Raw genomic sequence first — 16,118 nt, 5'->3', positions numbered from 1 at the left:
GACAGACACGAGTAGGGAATGGCGAGGTGGGAGGATGGCAGACCAATATGCTTTCTCACCTTGGAACATTCCTTCAGGGGCATGACAAACACAATCAAGATCCCAGTTAAATTTACATAATTCTGACAACCAAGGGAGTTTTTTAAAAATTAAAGTTATTTATTTTTAGTGAGGCAGATGATCAGGAAGGCTGCTTTGTGTTTTTTTGTTGCTTTTTTTTCACACTGCTAAATGTCCTTAAATCATTAATTTATTCACTCTGTCTGCAGCCTCCCAGCCACATGGCTAAAAAACTCTAGCTGTGTGGACATTTTAATTTAGTAGCATGGAGGCAATATGTTATAATATATTTGCAATAGGGGAAGTGGATCTTTCCAAGTTAGCCCAGTTTGAAATAAATTATATAGACATTTTTGCTTAAGGTTTTGAAATGTTACATGTTAGACATAAATTGCAGAAAACTTTGTGACAACAAAGTAGTTCAACTTCCAGCTTTCCTTGCTGAATTTATACATCAGTATCACAGCAGACCTGGACTCCAAGCTGTCAAGAGCAATAAGCTTGAGGGACTCAGAACAGACACGGGTGCCCAGGTGACCTTCCCTTCAGTGTCTAAAAGAAAGGGAAATGTGAATGTAAGCACTGTGGGCTGATTAAAAACAATATCCCATGTCATGTTTGTATAAAGAGGTGAACATTGACACCTTTTTCTTGATAACACTGGTGAATTTGCTAGGTCTTGTAATGTCAAAGGAGAGCTGTATCCTTTACATTCAGCCAGAAATTCTAAACCTATAAATGGTCTGAAATTCTACCAACCATAAAGCATACAAGTAACAGCCTAGAGTGGAGTACTCCACTTGTTCTCACCAGCTCATGAGTAAAACAGATAGAAACAGCTCGCACTGCCACACAGGTGAGGCTACAGCGTTTTTGGCGGACGCCTCAGCCTTTGCCTGTGCTGTATCACCACAGTTATTCTGCTGACATCTTTGCTCTCACCCGGTTTCTAATTTTTCCATTCGTTATTTCCACTCTTCCTTGCTGGTGGCAATGCTCTTTCTCTGACCTTGGACCTTTTCGGCTCCTGTCGTGTAACTCAATCAATATGAGTCTACATCATAATCTTCCTGCCAAATATGTCTGAAACCTGCGTTTTACCTGTCATTGTAATTCAGAATGTTCATACATGCTGATTTCCATATGACAATCTCCTCAACAGTGCAGATGCTTATCCTGCTCCCAGTTTGGTCTGCCAAGTCTGTCATCATGGCTCTCCATTCAGCAGACCATCAAGCTCAATTTTCTCATCTTGTCTGTAATGCCTTGACCAAGAGCTTCTCATTCAGCCATTTACCCAGATCTCGCCTCATCCCATCTGCCATCACTGTTTCTTTGAGCCATTCAGTCACGTCGCTGACAAATATGTCGTTTTCATTCTCTTCAGAAAGACTCTTGGTTCTGAGCTTGTCCTTGAGGCTCTCACCTGTCTGAGATCTCACAGGGACTGAAGAACTTCCCCTTGTCACAACAGCTAAACTAATGTGTTACATGACCTTTAAACTTCTATTTATTATACAGAGGCTTGCACTAACATTGAAAAGTTATAGGATCTCACAAGTCAAAGTATCTGGTAACTACCTGAAGCTGTGTCTGCTTCACTTCCATTTTGACAGGTATTTATCTCATCTGCCTTAAAGAGCATTAATAGCAATGTCGCCCTAGGGATGGCCTTTCCTTCTTTGCTTACTAAGAGAGGTTTGGTCTAAACCCACTTTGGTAGTCCTATCCTATCTCTTGCCTGCATCTTGGGTTTGTTTAAAGAGGGAGGAAACTGTCCTATAGCCATTGCACAAGTCTGGAAATTGAGACTCTCTTTGCCATGACTGGAGGAAGGTCTTTTACCTCTCCATCATTTCACCAACAAATACCATTTCCTTGTTACAAAAAGGGAAGGAAGATCTAGTTTATGCATTTTGAAACCCGTGAGTTCCTAACACAGAAGTTATTAATACTGGTGTCAAACACTGATATTTACCTTCTTATCAGATTCACCTGGAATTCAGTTGCAGGACTGAGGGCGTTATCACTGGAGCATAAGACTTGACTAGATTATGATGTGGCATTTCACAGATGCTTTCTAGAAGGGAACAAGATTTTTTGTTAGCTTTGTTAGACAAAAATATAGAAGAAGCCATTTGTCTCAAGTTTTGTGACAAAACAATTTGCTTCATTGTGTGAAGCTTTTCTTATGCTACCAGGTAATTATCCAAGCAAAGGACTGAGTTTTTGAGAGAATTGCTGGGTGTTAGTTAGAAATGTTCCAATCCGAAATCTCACTCAATAGATATTTATAATGGAAATTGTTTACTGAACGCACCAGAAGTACTCTTATACAATACTGTGCAATATTAATTAAGTGTGTATCATAGGAACAGGTAGAGAAAAAGCATCAAAAGGGGATTTTTTTTGCTTGAAATTCTCTGCCATTGTCAGTGTTCATCTCTTATCTTGTGATACAGCCCTGCAAGTTCTTGAGAGTGATGTACTCAGGACAGGCTCAGGGAAATGCCAGTATGGATGGACAGATGCATTAGATGTACTTCAGAGAGCTAAAGCACCGCGGCAAAGAACTGCTGGGGACTCTCTGTACACATAGCACCAAATAATTTGGATTCCCTGTTCTATAATCCAAAAGCCATTCTTGGCTGGGGGAGATCTCTACAACAACATTCTTGCCTCCCCCTGAGAGAATGAAGCCAATGGTTATTCTGTTACCCCTCATTATCATTCAGTGTGGTATAAACTGGCCAGGACTTGAACTCTCAAGTGCCCAGGAGGGCCAGTATATGAATATACCTTGTGTCAGCAGAGGCCATTTCAAATAATACAGATGATGACAGATTGATGTTGGTAGCTCATTAGGCAAAGCAGACCAAGACATCAAATTCCTTTCAGCAAGAGTATGGCTGGACTGTTTGCTGTTGTGCAGTAATGGAGAGACACATTTTTCTTCTTTGATTTCTTTTGCTTCCTTCTTCCCACGTTTGTATCAGACAGTGCTGGCTATCGTATCTGTCATCATGCTTGACTTTCTTAATGCAAACAGCTGTGCCAGAGGAATCTAGGTGTAAAGCTAACCCAAATCTGTAGATACAGTATATATACAGTGCATTTCAACAAAAGACCTGTGTTCACAAGCCTCCTGTGGCATACAGATTTTAATATAACGCATGGTTTCTAACTCATCCAGATTCAATGGTACAATCTTCCTACTGAAATCTGAAAACATAGAAAACAGATTTCGGATACGGCACCAGTTGTATTTGGGTTGCCGCCTCCTTAATGTGTTGATTTCTGCACTTGTGGACAGTGCTTTCCCAATTTTGGAGCATGCCTTATCCCATTGTTAAGCTGTTATTGTTAAGCTGGTAGCCTGTGGGCCACAGCTGGCCTTTTGCCCCTCCCCAGAGAAGATGAGCAGTTTTCCAAGCAGTAAACACTGTCACAGTCCTCTGCTTACAAGTCGGAGTCCAGTAGAGCAAGACAGATGATTTCTGTCTGTGATCTGTCTGTGCACCCCAGCAGACAGGGAGGTCCAAAATTTAGTGCAGGCAGGAAACCCCAGACCATTCTTGGTCTTTGTGCCCAGTCAGCTGAAAAACTGTGTGTCTGGGCAAACAGGTCTGAGTCTTGCTGGCCATGTGGCTACCACAGAAGGGCTGCTGCTGGTGCCAGAAGACAGGAATCCACAGCTGCTGAAAGAGACCAGAGACATGAGATGGACACCCGAAGGTAGAAATCAATGCAGGGAAAGGAGTAGGGGAACAAGCAGCAACCAGAAAGATCCTAGGGTGAGAAGAAATGTTAAAATACCTGGGACTGATAGCTGTCTGCTGCAAAGAGCTTACTAGCCCATGTAAATGCCAGTCTCTTGATCCAGCCTCACTGTACAGCATCATCTCTGGAGGTTCTTTGCAGCTCCGTAGCTTTGCGATTTGATAAATAATCTTACAATACACTGAATACTTTGTCCTCACAGCTGGTATTATACTTAGTGCTTTTCATATCCAAAATGGTTTTAAGAAGAGTATCTGAGTAGTCATCCCTTGGAGGCAGGAAGAGACAAACGTTTCGTTTTAAACAAAATATAATCTTTGAATAAACAGCATTACCATTTTGTATGGTAAATGCCACGAATGGACCTGATTGCTACAGTATAAATATCATCTCTTAATGTGAATATGCATTTTTCCCTATTTGCTGTAATTTGCTCTGCAGTTATGACCTTGGTTCAGGTTTGGTGTAGGGTATAGCTGTAAATTGCAAGATGGGTGATGAACTGCTTTTAACAGAGCTAACTTGAAGTAATGTCAATGAGAAATGATGCTGTGGCACAGCAGTCAGGCATTCCCCATGTTTGAGTGTTGTGCAAGGCATCTTAAATGAAGAGATTATTGTTAACATTTTGTCTGATGTTGCTAATCTGATAGTTCACATACCTTTTATTGATTTTGCTTGAATTGAGTTTGTAAGCGTTGATTTGGTCTTAATTTATATAACCAGTGGCTAAATGCACTGTTTTCTCAGTAATTCTTGCATTACGGAGAGCTTGATGCAGTGACAGTAACTGGGTCTGGCAGTCTACCATCTGGGTACACGCTAATAAAATAATCATCTGCATAATTTTGGAAGTCATTGCAGATACTGGGAGGAAAATGTATGGGATTTGATCTCAAATTGCAGGCAGCCCAGTAGAATAATAATGATACAAATAATTTCCCCTAAAATCCTGGAATGGTCTCTTGTGGGATTTGTTTTACATGCATCAGAAAGCTGCCTGTGCTAACTTTGCTTTGATATCAAAGGTAAATAGAGGGTGAATGATTAAATAATTTCTATTCAGTTTTGCTGAAAGTAAAATTCCACTCGATATAAAATGAATAGTTTTGGATCTTTATGATATAGCAATGAGGGGGGAGGGAAATCTTTCTTCTTGCATCACTAAATAATAAACTAAATTAGGATCTACAGATGTCAGTCACAATTGGGTCCCACTGTTGGGACCGTTTTCTCACCAAGCAATATTTGCTCCTCTGCCTTTTCTGTGTTCTGAAATCAACTGTAACTCACTCTAAAACTGCACCCAGATAAATCCAGAACAAGTGATAATTCCTTAGGAAGTACATTTTTGTAAGAAGATATGTTTGGCTCCAACATAATAGCACTGTGTGCTTTTCAGGAGTGACTTCCCCTATTCAAGTCCAAGGGCTCTTTCTACAGCTGGAGCTGAACATGGAACTGCTTATTCTGAGGCAGGAGTGCTCACACTTTAGGTTATTTCCTAAGCAGCTGTTTCCATACTCAGTTTCCACTCTGACCCCATCCAGTTTGTCTTTAGGGAAAACACTGGAGAGGGTGCAACAGTGTTTGTAGGAAAGGCATTGGAGCAGTGAGCCAGGGTGCTTGGCATGTGTGGCAGAGCAAGACGGGACCTGGAGATCTTTGTATTTTTGATCTCGAGCACCACAAGTTGAAACTTCCCTTCAACTTAAGTCTGCTAAAAGAATTGTGGGAGAGGAAATTAATCAAACAGAAGAAGCCCAGGACTTTGGTAAATATTAAAAAAAATACTTTTCTCACTTAGTGTCTGGCTTACCAATCCTGTTCCCTCAGACCAGGGACAGTGTTGGATCGTTAACCCTAAAGACTGCACTCAGGCTGTTTGGATGTATGAAGGAGTTGGGAAACCAGTCTTGACCAAGTATGAAGGAACTACAGAATGGAAGATTACCAAATATAAAACAGAAATCAAGACAGTGTTAAAAAGTTGCAGAATACTATGAGAAGCTTATGGTAGGAAGATGGAAGAGCAAACCGGCTCAAAGAAAGATCAAAGAAATCTGACCTGAAATGAAAGAAGAAAGGTGTCCATGATTTCAAAGAGAGGTTACTAGGGGAAAAGAACCTGAGCCTACAAACAAAAAATGGTTTAGGGTCGTTAGGAATTAGAGGAGACAATGTGCATGGGGCTAAGCATGTCGTACCTGCAGCCAAGGTCTCTCACACTTAATTTTTAGTGGTTGGTAAGCTATGCAAAATCCATACATGTCGTGTGCCCCAGAGAGGTGTATTCTGAATTCAGGTGGCTGTATCATCAGTGAGATGGGGAACGTGCTGGAGGAGAATTAAGGATATGGTGCTAGTAGCAGGTATTTAGCAACGGGCTGAGTGGCTGCCACTGCAGAGTGTTTGGCAGCCCCTGCTCCATGGCTGCGGACTGCATGCCAAGAACCATGCCTAACGCTTCCCATCCGCAGCAAGCTCAGGGCAGCCTGGCAGATGTCCATTGGAAGTGTTCAACCATGTCTGTGACGCTGTGGCAGGTCGGGGCAGGCGTGGAGCATGGAGCAGGCTCAGTTCCCATGTCTGCCCAAAGGCACGGGTTGACGTTGCCAGTCGGCTGATGTAGCTGCTCGCTGCCGCTGAAAGGGGAGGTTCCAACCCCTGCTCCAGCCGTAGCCTCTCACCCTTCTCTGGCATTCCTCTGTCATTTATCTCACCAAGCGGCGAAGTGATGCAGGGAGCTATGCCAGCAGCAAATGAATCATTCATTATGGTAAGGTTAGCTCTTTGGCAGACTAACCCCATGAGTTAGGCTAACAGAGATCCAATGAGTGGCTGTGCTGGCACTAGGGAAATGACAGCAGCCAATGGGGAACCTGGATAATCTAACCATTGAGTCACTGAGTCATAAAAATTTGTTTGGAAGGGATCTCTGGAGATCATCTGGGCAAAACGCCGACTTAAAGCAAGAATATCACCAGCGTTGCAATGGTGAATGGAAGCACCAGCTGTCTCAACTTCAGTTTATTTGTGCGTGAAATAGGGAAGCTGAGTAACTGTTCAGTGATGTATCTCGAGATCTGTAGGTGAAAAGTATTGCTTTAGCATGAAGGACTTCTTAGACCATGCGATACTGCTTTGTGCCAAGGGTAGGGTTTTTCCTGGCCTTTGTGTAGGCTTTGTGATATATGGACTAAAGTTTTAGGTACAATGCTAAATTTGTTTGAATATTAAGGTTTCATAAGCAAGGCACATGAAAAAAATACAACAGTATGTCATTGAAGAAGGGATGATGCACAGACCCATCTGTTTCTCAGGAGGCTTAAAGATAGTGGGTTGCCTGGAAGCTGCTCCTGATGTGCTCATGGCTGTCATGTTTGTCTACCTAAACACAGTGATGTCAGAACAGAGGCACCTTCATTGCTCCTTTACAGTAGCTGCTTCAGACTGGATCGGTTGTAATCAGTTCCTTTAAAAAATATTTGCTTTTCAACAGAGGTTTATGTAACATGTTCTCCGTGTTTCGGCATAGTTTAAAACATGAGAGATGGAAAAGAAGTTAATGAACAACGTTTCAGTCAACAGCAAAGTGCTTTCTTTCTTTAGTAAATACCCATCATGTGATGATGCAATAATAAGAAGTTCATGGCCAACCACTTTCAGTTCACTCTTCAGTACATTTTTGAGACCACATACAAAAATCCTGCACTGCCCATGAAAGAGTTAACTGGAGACAGGGAGCATTGGTACATATATATATACTTTAGGACGACCTTGATCTTATTATAGAGGTCTAGGGAAGAATTACATTAGGATATTAAAAATAAGTGAAAATGAGGGGAGAGCCTTTGAATCCTCTCTGGAGAAAGAGCCTGGTGACAGTGAGGTTCTTGTGAAAAAGGACTTCCAAGCTGGCAAGAAAGCAGAAGGGGGTGGATAAGTAAGAAATACTAGAAGGCTGAGGATGCTGAGTCCAAACTGGAGCCTGCTGGCTGGTTTGAGGACATCTCAATTGGCTGAGCAGCTGAGTATGAGTTAACAAGGGGACTGAGTTCAGAAAAGAGCTAGGTTTTCATAGACGTGCACAAGGAGTTTGTGGTCCCTGCAAGGGACAGTCTGTGTCAGCCTGCTTTGAGTGATGCATCTTTTCACTATACCAGAATATGCAGCCTTGCTTTGACTGCAACAGGAATTAACAGCAAACAGCCTACATTTCCCTTCCCTGAAGAATATGAAAGCTGTTGGCAGAGGTGGAAAAGAGAAATTATCACAGCAAAACCTGGAGAGCTCTGTGCACTTTCATGGGGGGAGCTGGGATTTAGGGGTGAGGTACTTTTGACCCTGAACTCTTAAGAGACTGAACACGTGAAGTTCTTCATCCCAGGCGTATCTAAGTAATGAGCAAATGGGATACCACACTGTGATTGGAGAACAGCAAATAAAAATGAGCTATGTTTAAGAGTAGTAACTATGGGGCTGCTCAACTTGTACCAGTAGCATGTAAGGCTTATGAATAAATTTAAGAGGAAAGAATAGTATGAAAGTGGGAGGGAAGGAGAGAGAAGTGAAATGCAACAAATTTTTATCAATGCTGGGTCTTTTCACACTATTATTTTTAAGACTCACCATTTTCCTAGCCAAGGAAAATGTGGCACATCTCCTAGGTTTTATTAATGTATCTCATATCTGCTACATGGGGAACTACTAAAAATGTTACTCACGTGTGACAGCTCTGCTGGCTCAATGAAAGACAAAACTGTCTTTCATACACAAAACTTTACCATAGAAAGGAAAAATATCAGCTTGCAGGAAAGCTAATAGTGAAGTTTCTCCTACATCTTAGGTTATTCTTAAAACAGATTCTGCTCTAATATATTCATTAATGTCCTCAGCAATCAAGTGGGGATTTCAGCAAGTCACTGGTAACTTTTAGAGGGCACGATAGTAGGGGAGGATTGGAATATTCTACATAACGGGCCAGGTGACCTTGGCAAGGAGAGTAACAGGATAAAAACAAAGAAATAAAAAAGCTGAGCCATGTGGCTGGGGAGTTGGTGCAGTAAGCTCATCAGAAGCATAAATGACTGGACAGAAAAATCTGAGCATTTGGTCTGGATTCAGGACGGTTGGATTGTCAGCAGAAGGCATCTGAAAAAGAAATTCAGTGTCTGATCGTGTCTTGAGGAGCAGCAGACAGGGAAGTGTCTGTTGGTAGTGAGTTGCAGTTAAGGGGGGTGTAGGGAAAGGCTTCTGAGACGGGCAGAGCCCGTTATACACAGACAGACCAGGGAAATATTTGCTTCTTGCAAAATGAAGGAGGAGCACAAGTAGCAACAAGGAAGGCTTTAAAATATATGTATACATATGTATCCTTTCAGACATTATTAGTCACTGAAAGCTGGACAGACTGTCTAAAACGAAGTGGTTCATCCCTACTTCCTCAGCCCATGTTTGCATTGTGCAGTGATGGGGAAGCTGGAGGTGCAGGCCAGTCCCTGCAGGCCCAGCAGCAGCCATCGTAGCAAAGGCAGTTCTGATCAGACCTAGCTTTAAAAAAAATAAAGAAAAACAGCAGAGATAGGGAGCAGCAATGTGATAATTCCATCTCCACTGTGTGGAAGGCCAGCACACAGTGACTGCAGAGCTATTACAGATTTGTCTGTGTATCCTTTAAAAAGGAGACTTGGAGGATGCTGATAAAATAGCTTAAACTTGAGATCTATTGCAAAGGCTTGTTCAAGATCTGCCATCACAGATGGAAAAAACCAATGGATGTAAAGTGATATGAATGTATGCCCTATGCAGACCCTATGGCAAGGCAGTTTGACACAGCTGTGTCTGTACAGTTATGTACCTAAGTCAGATGGAATTGCAGGAGGAAGGCTGCGTTGCAGTCTCCATTTTGCAAACGTGAGTCTGGAGTGGCTGCCGGTGTCAGTGAGGTTATACCAGTTGGCTTCCAGCCCAGCACTTTGGTTTGCTTGACCAACTGTCTTTTCACCTTTGCTCACAAACAGCAGCAGATAAAAGTTGGCCTCCTATGTGCTCTCGTTGGTGACTTAATCCCCAGCACGGGCTCACTTATCAGCCCTCTGTACACAAGGCAGAGTTAATTGGCTCAGATCCACCCGAGCGGAGGTCCCTGGAGCTATGCTGATTTTTACCAGAGAAATGCTGTGACCTCGCCGCTCCACTTCTGTATGTGAAAAGAGCTCGTCAGATTTTTCAGTGAACTTAAATTAGTGATAAAAGATCTTTCCTCTGCTCATCGGTGGGGAACGCATTTGCTGTTCTGAGTACTTGCTGGGGAGGGGAGAAGTTGTTCCCCAAGCAGCCCAACACATTTGTTCCACCTCCCCTGCTCTCAGCCCAGGCTCACACGGTGTGTTCACGTGCAAATTCCTGCGTGTTGATGTCACAGCCTCTGCTTAAGTGGCCTCTATTTGTATTAATCTTGCCCTGCAAGGTAAATAAATAATCTGGAAAAATAAATAAGCAGCCCAAAAAGCACGAAAAATTGCTGAAGGTGCAGTACTGACTTACCAACGGTAGATGGTACTAATACATCTCGGTAACATTTTTCTGGTGCATTTTAAAGGGCAAAAGAGGCTTAGATCTGAATCCGCTAAAAATCCTAGAAGCCAAAGGCTGTAGAATATCATCTCCTCAACATCAGAGGCTGTTTAGCAGCCCAGTCACGGCCATATGTCAGTCTGTTGAGCTTTGCTGAGTTCTCAGCTGAAAAACGACCATTCCGGAGAGTGGCAGGAAGCAGACCGGTTGTTATGAGACTTTGTGAATTTTAAATCCATTTTCAGGAGTTCATAAAAAATTCTCTCTGGCCTGCACTGAGAAGCACTCTGAAAAATTATTGCAAAGATCTGAAAGGCCAGAGTGGAAGGCTTCTGAGATGCAGCAGCGTAGGTTTTTACTCCTTACTTAAACTCTTCTTACCCTAATGATGTTTCTGTTCTATATCTTAATTATCACTGATGGAAATCCTAATCTTTCCTTCCTATGCTTATAGGATCCTGCAAATGTCATTATGTCACAATGTTTCGCTGCACTAGGGAGCCCAGGGAGCATTTCTGCCATCCTTATGCATGTGATTAACACAGATTTTTGCAATGGGTAGCAGCTTACCTGGGCTGGTTTCCATGGTGCCGTTAAGCTGCAAGTGTGGGATCTGGCACTCATTTGCTAAGAGCTGATGAGGAGTTGAAAGGGATTTTTCCCTTTGACCTCTTCGTTCAATGTCAGTAGTGCTAATCAGTTTCCTTATTGGATTTCAAGCATTCAGGTACTCTTCTTTGATACACCCTCTGCAATTTGCAGTAAGGACTGATTCAAAGGATATAATCAGTTTTGCAATGTAATGATTTCTTCCAGCAGCTGCTGATACTTGCTAACCTGTATGAACCACTGCTTCCTTACTGACAAGGTGAGCTGTGTTGTATTCCTACCAGCTAATGATGCTCATGGACAGTATAAATAGAAAGGGTTGAAGATACTACTGCACAGGTTTGGTTTTGGCCAGGAATGGTTTCAGTACAGCTGTTCCAGCCTTTGGGCAGGGACCTTATTTCAGATTCTCTCTTATAGCCTATTTTATAAGTTTTATAATAACCTTCAATTGTTCATTAAAACATGAGACATGCAAAATCTGCTCATACTTACTGTGGCAGTGATAGAAACAAAAGGCATATTTTGTTAGTCTATCACTGCAGGCTAAGAAAGTCCTGCACTGTGAAAAGGTGCCCTGCTCACGTGCACAGTAATTGTCAGAGATATGGTAAAGTCAGTTTGCCAGTGCCTGCTGACTGCTGTTCTGAGCACGTTTTTGTATTGCCCTTCAAGCTGAGATGACGGAGCACTTACAGCATGGGTTCCTAGCCTAAACACCTGTCCAGGTATGAGTGGCTAAAAGTGTTAGTGCTCTAAATCAAAGCTAGCTATCAATCCAGATCCCAGTGAAACCAACGAATGGTTTCTGTAGATTGTACGAAAGAACAGGTTTGACTTGTACAGTCTGAGCAGATACCATTGAAATCAATGCAAGGATGCTTATCCACTTCAGTGGATGAACACAGTCAGGCTCTGTGTTTTCTCTGTGCATACACCCTCACCTCTGCACCCACATGTATGTGCATGCACACACAGAACTACAGAAGACAGATCCCTGAAATCTATTCAAAAAGATTTTTGAGGTTAAGATTTGTCTTCAAGGAGTTTTATTTCCTCCTAGAACAGCCAAAATTAATAAACTTTTTGTCTAAGAACATATACCAGATTTCAGTTCAGCGGTATCTGTCAGAAACAAATGCATTTCATTAGGAATTTGGGTTCTTTTTTTTTCCAGATCACTGTGAAATAAATAATGTAAATATCCTCACTTCCAGACAGGCAAAACATATTTAAGAAATGGTTAAATATACCCGTGAGAGAGCTACCAATCAACACTTTTTTTACTAGTTTTGTTTTGCATTCTTTTCTGACTAGTATATTCATGACCAGCTGTTTTTAGAGCTAGTAAAAATTCTCAAGCTCACATTAGGAAGGGTTTCAGTTACATGATCTGTAGCTACAGTTGTTAGAACACTTGGCATGGCATTTAAAAATGGAAAAATTGTTTTTGTTGAGTAAAGCACCAAAGCTCTGAAACAATATTTCAGTGGACTTACAGCAAATGTTTTTGAACTTTGCCACTAATGACCAAGTGACAGGCAATTTGGTAGGCAGGGAGTTTCCAAATGTGACTTGAAGTAACTTAATTTTTGTGAGCATCAGAAATTTCAGTGCACTTTCATGGGAAGGACTTGCACCAAATTGCCCTTATCCACATTAACGTGCTGGCTCTTTTCTCCCAAGAATTGCCTTCATATTGGTGGTCATGCAGCAACAATCTCCTTTGTGTTCGAGGGTCACTTTAAGTGGAGAAACTAGAAAAGTTCGGTCAAATTCTACCAATTTTTGCTCTTAAATGTGCACTGGCTAATAATATTTCTTTTTTCTGGGCAGAAAGTACCTATCTTGTGTACCATCAGTCTCTGGCTGGCAGCTTGCACAAACCCCCGTCTCCATTACAGAAGCGAGCACAATAAGAAGCAGGTTTGGACTGCGCTGATAGAGGAACTGGGGCTTATAATGGGGCAGCAGCTTGGTGCTCTCTCAGATTACTTCAGACTCCAGAGGGAAAATAAATACTGAGAGTTAAAAGAATGTATGAAATTCAGAAAGGCTACAGGAAAAACCAGCCTGCCATTCTCAGAGCAGCAAAACTAATGAAATAAGGATGGATGATTGTATCTACCTCTGAAATTCATTAAGCAGGATCACGTCAGGACTCCTGATACAGGATGGAGGACACAACTGCCAGTGTTTGTGCCACTGTTTCCCTGGGGAGGGGCTGGAAAAGGAGGGAAAGAGGAGGCAGGAGTGACCTTTCCCGTTTAAGGGCGAGGATGTGTGGGAAGGGCCCTCTGTGCACGCAGCCAAAGCACACTGCTTGTGCCCACAGCCCTGGTCTTCAGCCTGCAGCTACTCTAGCACTGGGTCATTCCTACCCTTCAATCCCAGAACTTGCTCCCCAGCCTGCTGCCTGAACTGCTGGCTGCTCACAGACCAGGCCCTTCTTGCTGGTGTTCCAATCCCCATCTTCCCATCCTTAGACCCAGCAATCCACAAGCACTAGCAGTTTTTGGAGTGATGCTTGCCCCTGGGTGGGCTGGCGAAGCTCCAGCTGCAGTGCAGCCAAGGGGCTGGGAGACACTGACAGCATGGAGAAGGGCAGCTCTGCAGAGCTGCTGTTTGCTGGCTTGCTGGCCCTGGGATTAAATCTAAGCCCCAATATTTGCTCCTTTAAATGATTCCTGGTTTTATTCCGCAGTCACTGCCTCCATATCAAAATTTGGAAAATAAAGCTATAGAGCCAGAGCAGATCAGCTTGAGTAGTGTCAAAGAATCTGAATGGAGGTTTTATTTTTAGGGTAGAAGTGGTCATTGCTCTGCACATGAGCGAACAGAGGATGCAAAATCCATAAGCAAACCAAACATTTGGCTTCACATTCAGACATCACACTGTGTCTCTTAAGCAGTATTGCAACTAAAGGCATCGAGGAAGTTAAACACTGGTAGGGCTGGGTGAGATTTTTTTGTGGTTGTGTAATGAGAATTATGGCATATTTCTGCTTTTTTGAAGAGAGATTGAGCTGGAGTCTAAGTAACATTTGTCATGGTACCACCAGTCAAGTTCAATATGCTGGAGTGGAACTGGGGGTGGAGGTGGATGGGGAAGCAGGAGGAATAATTTCAGTCCTACAGCTATTACTTTTGGGCTGGAAGCAGGACAGCATGGGGACGTGACAGTTCCCTGACAGTTGCTTTTGTCCTACCCCAGACAGTTGTAACAATTACACTTACACTTAATTACTGCACTTAGATTGTGGTAGGCTGAAGCATTCAGTAGCATAGGAGGTGTAAAGAAGCAGAATGCATTTTAAATTTAGAAAATCCCCTTGAGAAATATCCTTATTTCACACTTATTATTAGTAAAGCCAGCTTTAGAGAGAACATTTTTGCTTCCATGACTGGAACCAGTGTCTTCAGCAAGAAGCAGGTGTACAGAAATCTCTCGTATGGGGACAGCGATGCTCCATCTGTTCTGAAAATCTAGTAGCTGCTGAGTCATCTCCCATGCTGTGTGTATTTGACATATTTTTTAAAGGTTATTAATACTGGGGCACTGAATGCTTAACTGATATGTATGTTTTTTACATTTTGTTTCATTTTCCTGTGAGCCTGAATGTAAATACTTGTCTGATCCTGCCACTGTTAAACTCAATGACTGAACTCCTTGTTTGTTCCAGTGGTGGAGATTTAATGTTGCAGGCATATATAATTGAAATAAGTGACCCACAGTGATACAAGGCTCAGGTCCAACAGACAGGGCATTTTCTTCTTAAGCTGTTTATAGGTGTGAATTAAGATGCCTATGAAAAATGCTTTACCATTTCTTCCAGATTCATCCTTGCAGCAGAATACATGCAGAGCAAGCAGAGTTTGTAGAGAGAGGACTGGAGCAAAAAATTACAGCCTACATCTCGTGCTGCTCACAGCCTTGGTTGGGGCTGTCAGCACCCAGCAATGTCTGTGCTGCTGCCTATGGCCGAGTTGTCAGTTTCCTGTGCTCGTGGTGCACCTTGTGTGCTGGGCGTCTTTGGAAATGTGGGTACTTGTTTTGCTGCCTAATTGGAAGCAGAACTCATTTGAAAATGTATTTCTTTCCCTCCAGGGATGGTACTATACCAAAATACAGAGTATGCTTTGGCTTAATTTAATAAGTCATAATCTCTTCTCATATTTTATTACATTTTAGTGAGAGGTGATTTTTTCCAGAGATGACTCAAAATAATACAAAAGAAACAACCTTGTCCTGTGAACAAAGCATGAATTATGGCTGATAAAATCAAGATAGTTTGAAGGCTTGCCAGCACAAAGAATGAACTCCCTTGGATTCCTAACGTACAGAGTAATGTCAGCAAGCCCAGATTTCCTGAGTAATTTTGAAGTTTAAAGGAACCTTAAGGACACTCAAAGGAAATCAGTAGAAAGAAAAAGTTTCATATTAACACGGAAAAGAATTACTGTGAAATGAGGAAAGGAACGAGCTGATTTCTGCTGTTCTGATGAAGACCCACAGCCTGCAATGCTCTATGACACACTTAGCTGGTGCCGTCTGGATGTGGATGTTGTGCTCACTGTGAACTGCCATCTCGAGGAAGTATGTAATGCTGTGTGTGAAAGGGACATCAGCAGGACGAGGTGTTCGCTTGCTTTTGTGAGTCTGTTCCACACGGGATATTGGACTGAAGCTCCATTGCCTGTATTATCTCACAGCTCCTTGCCAGGTGCAGTTCAAGACATGAGCTTTGGCTTTTAATGCCATTTATGGGTGGAATACAGCATATTGTACTGGCTCAGATAGGAGGTGTAAATCCAGCAGGTAGCTATAACTGAACCTTCAGAGATTTGCATTGTGAATCTCATATATTTGGTAACCTGGTGGAGCTGCTGTTTATTTTTATGTTGGAGAGCATCTTTCTGTCAAGCTTTCCTACAAAAGGAAGTGGAACTGATTCAAAGAATGAATATATGGGCTTTTACGATATACTGAGCTCATGTTTAAGGTTCCCAATAAATTCATAAAAATTCATCCTATAAAGACCCATAGAAGAGTCTCTCATCAGCTTCTCTGTAGCAGAATGCAAGAAATC

The sequence above is a fragment of the Tympanuchus pallidicinctus genome, unplaced genomic scaffold, assembly GCF_026119805.1.
Source record: "Tympanuchus pallidicinctus isolate F22 unplaced genomic scaffold, pur_lepc_1.0 scaffold22, whole genome shotgun sequence".
NCBI lineage: Eukaryota > Metazoa > Chordata > Aves > Galliformes > Phasianidae > Tympanuchus > Tympanuchus pallidicinctus.
Note: the sequence above shows the minus strand (reverse complement) of the source record.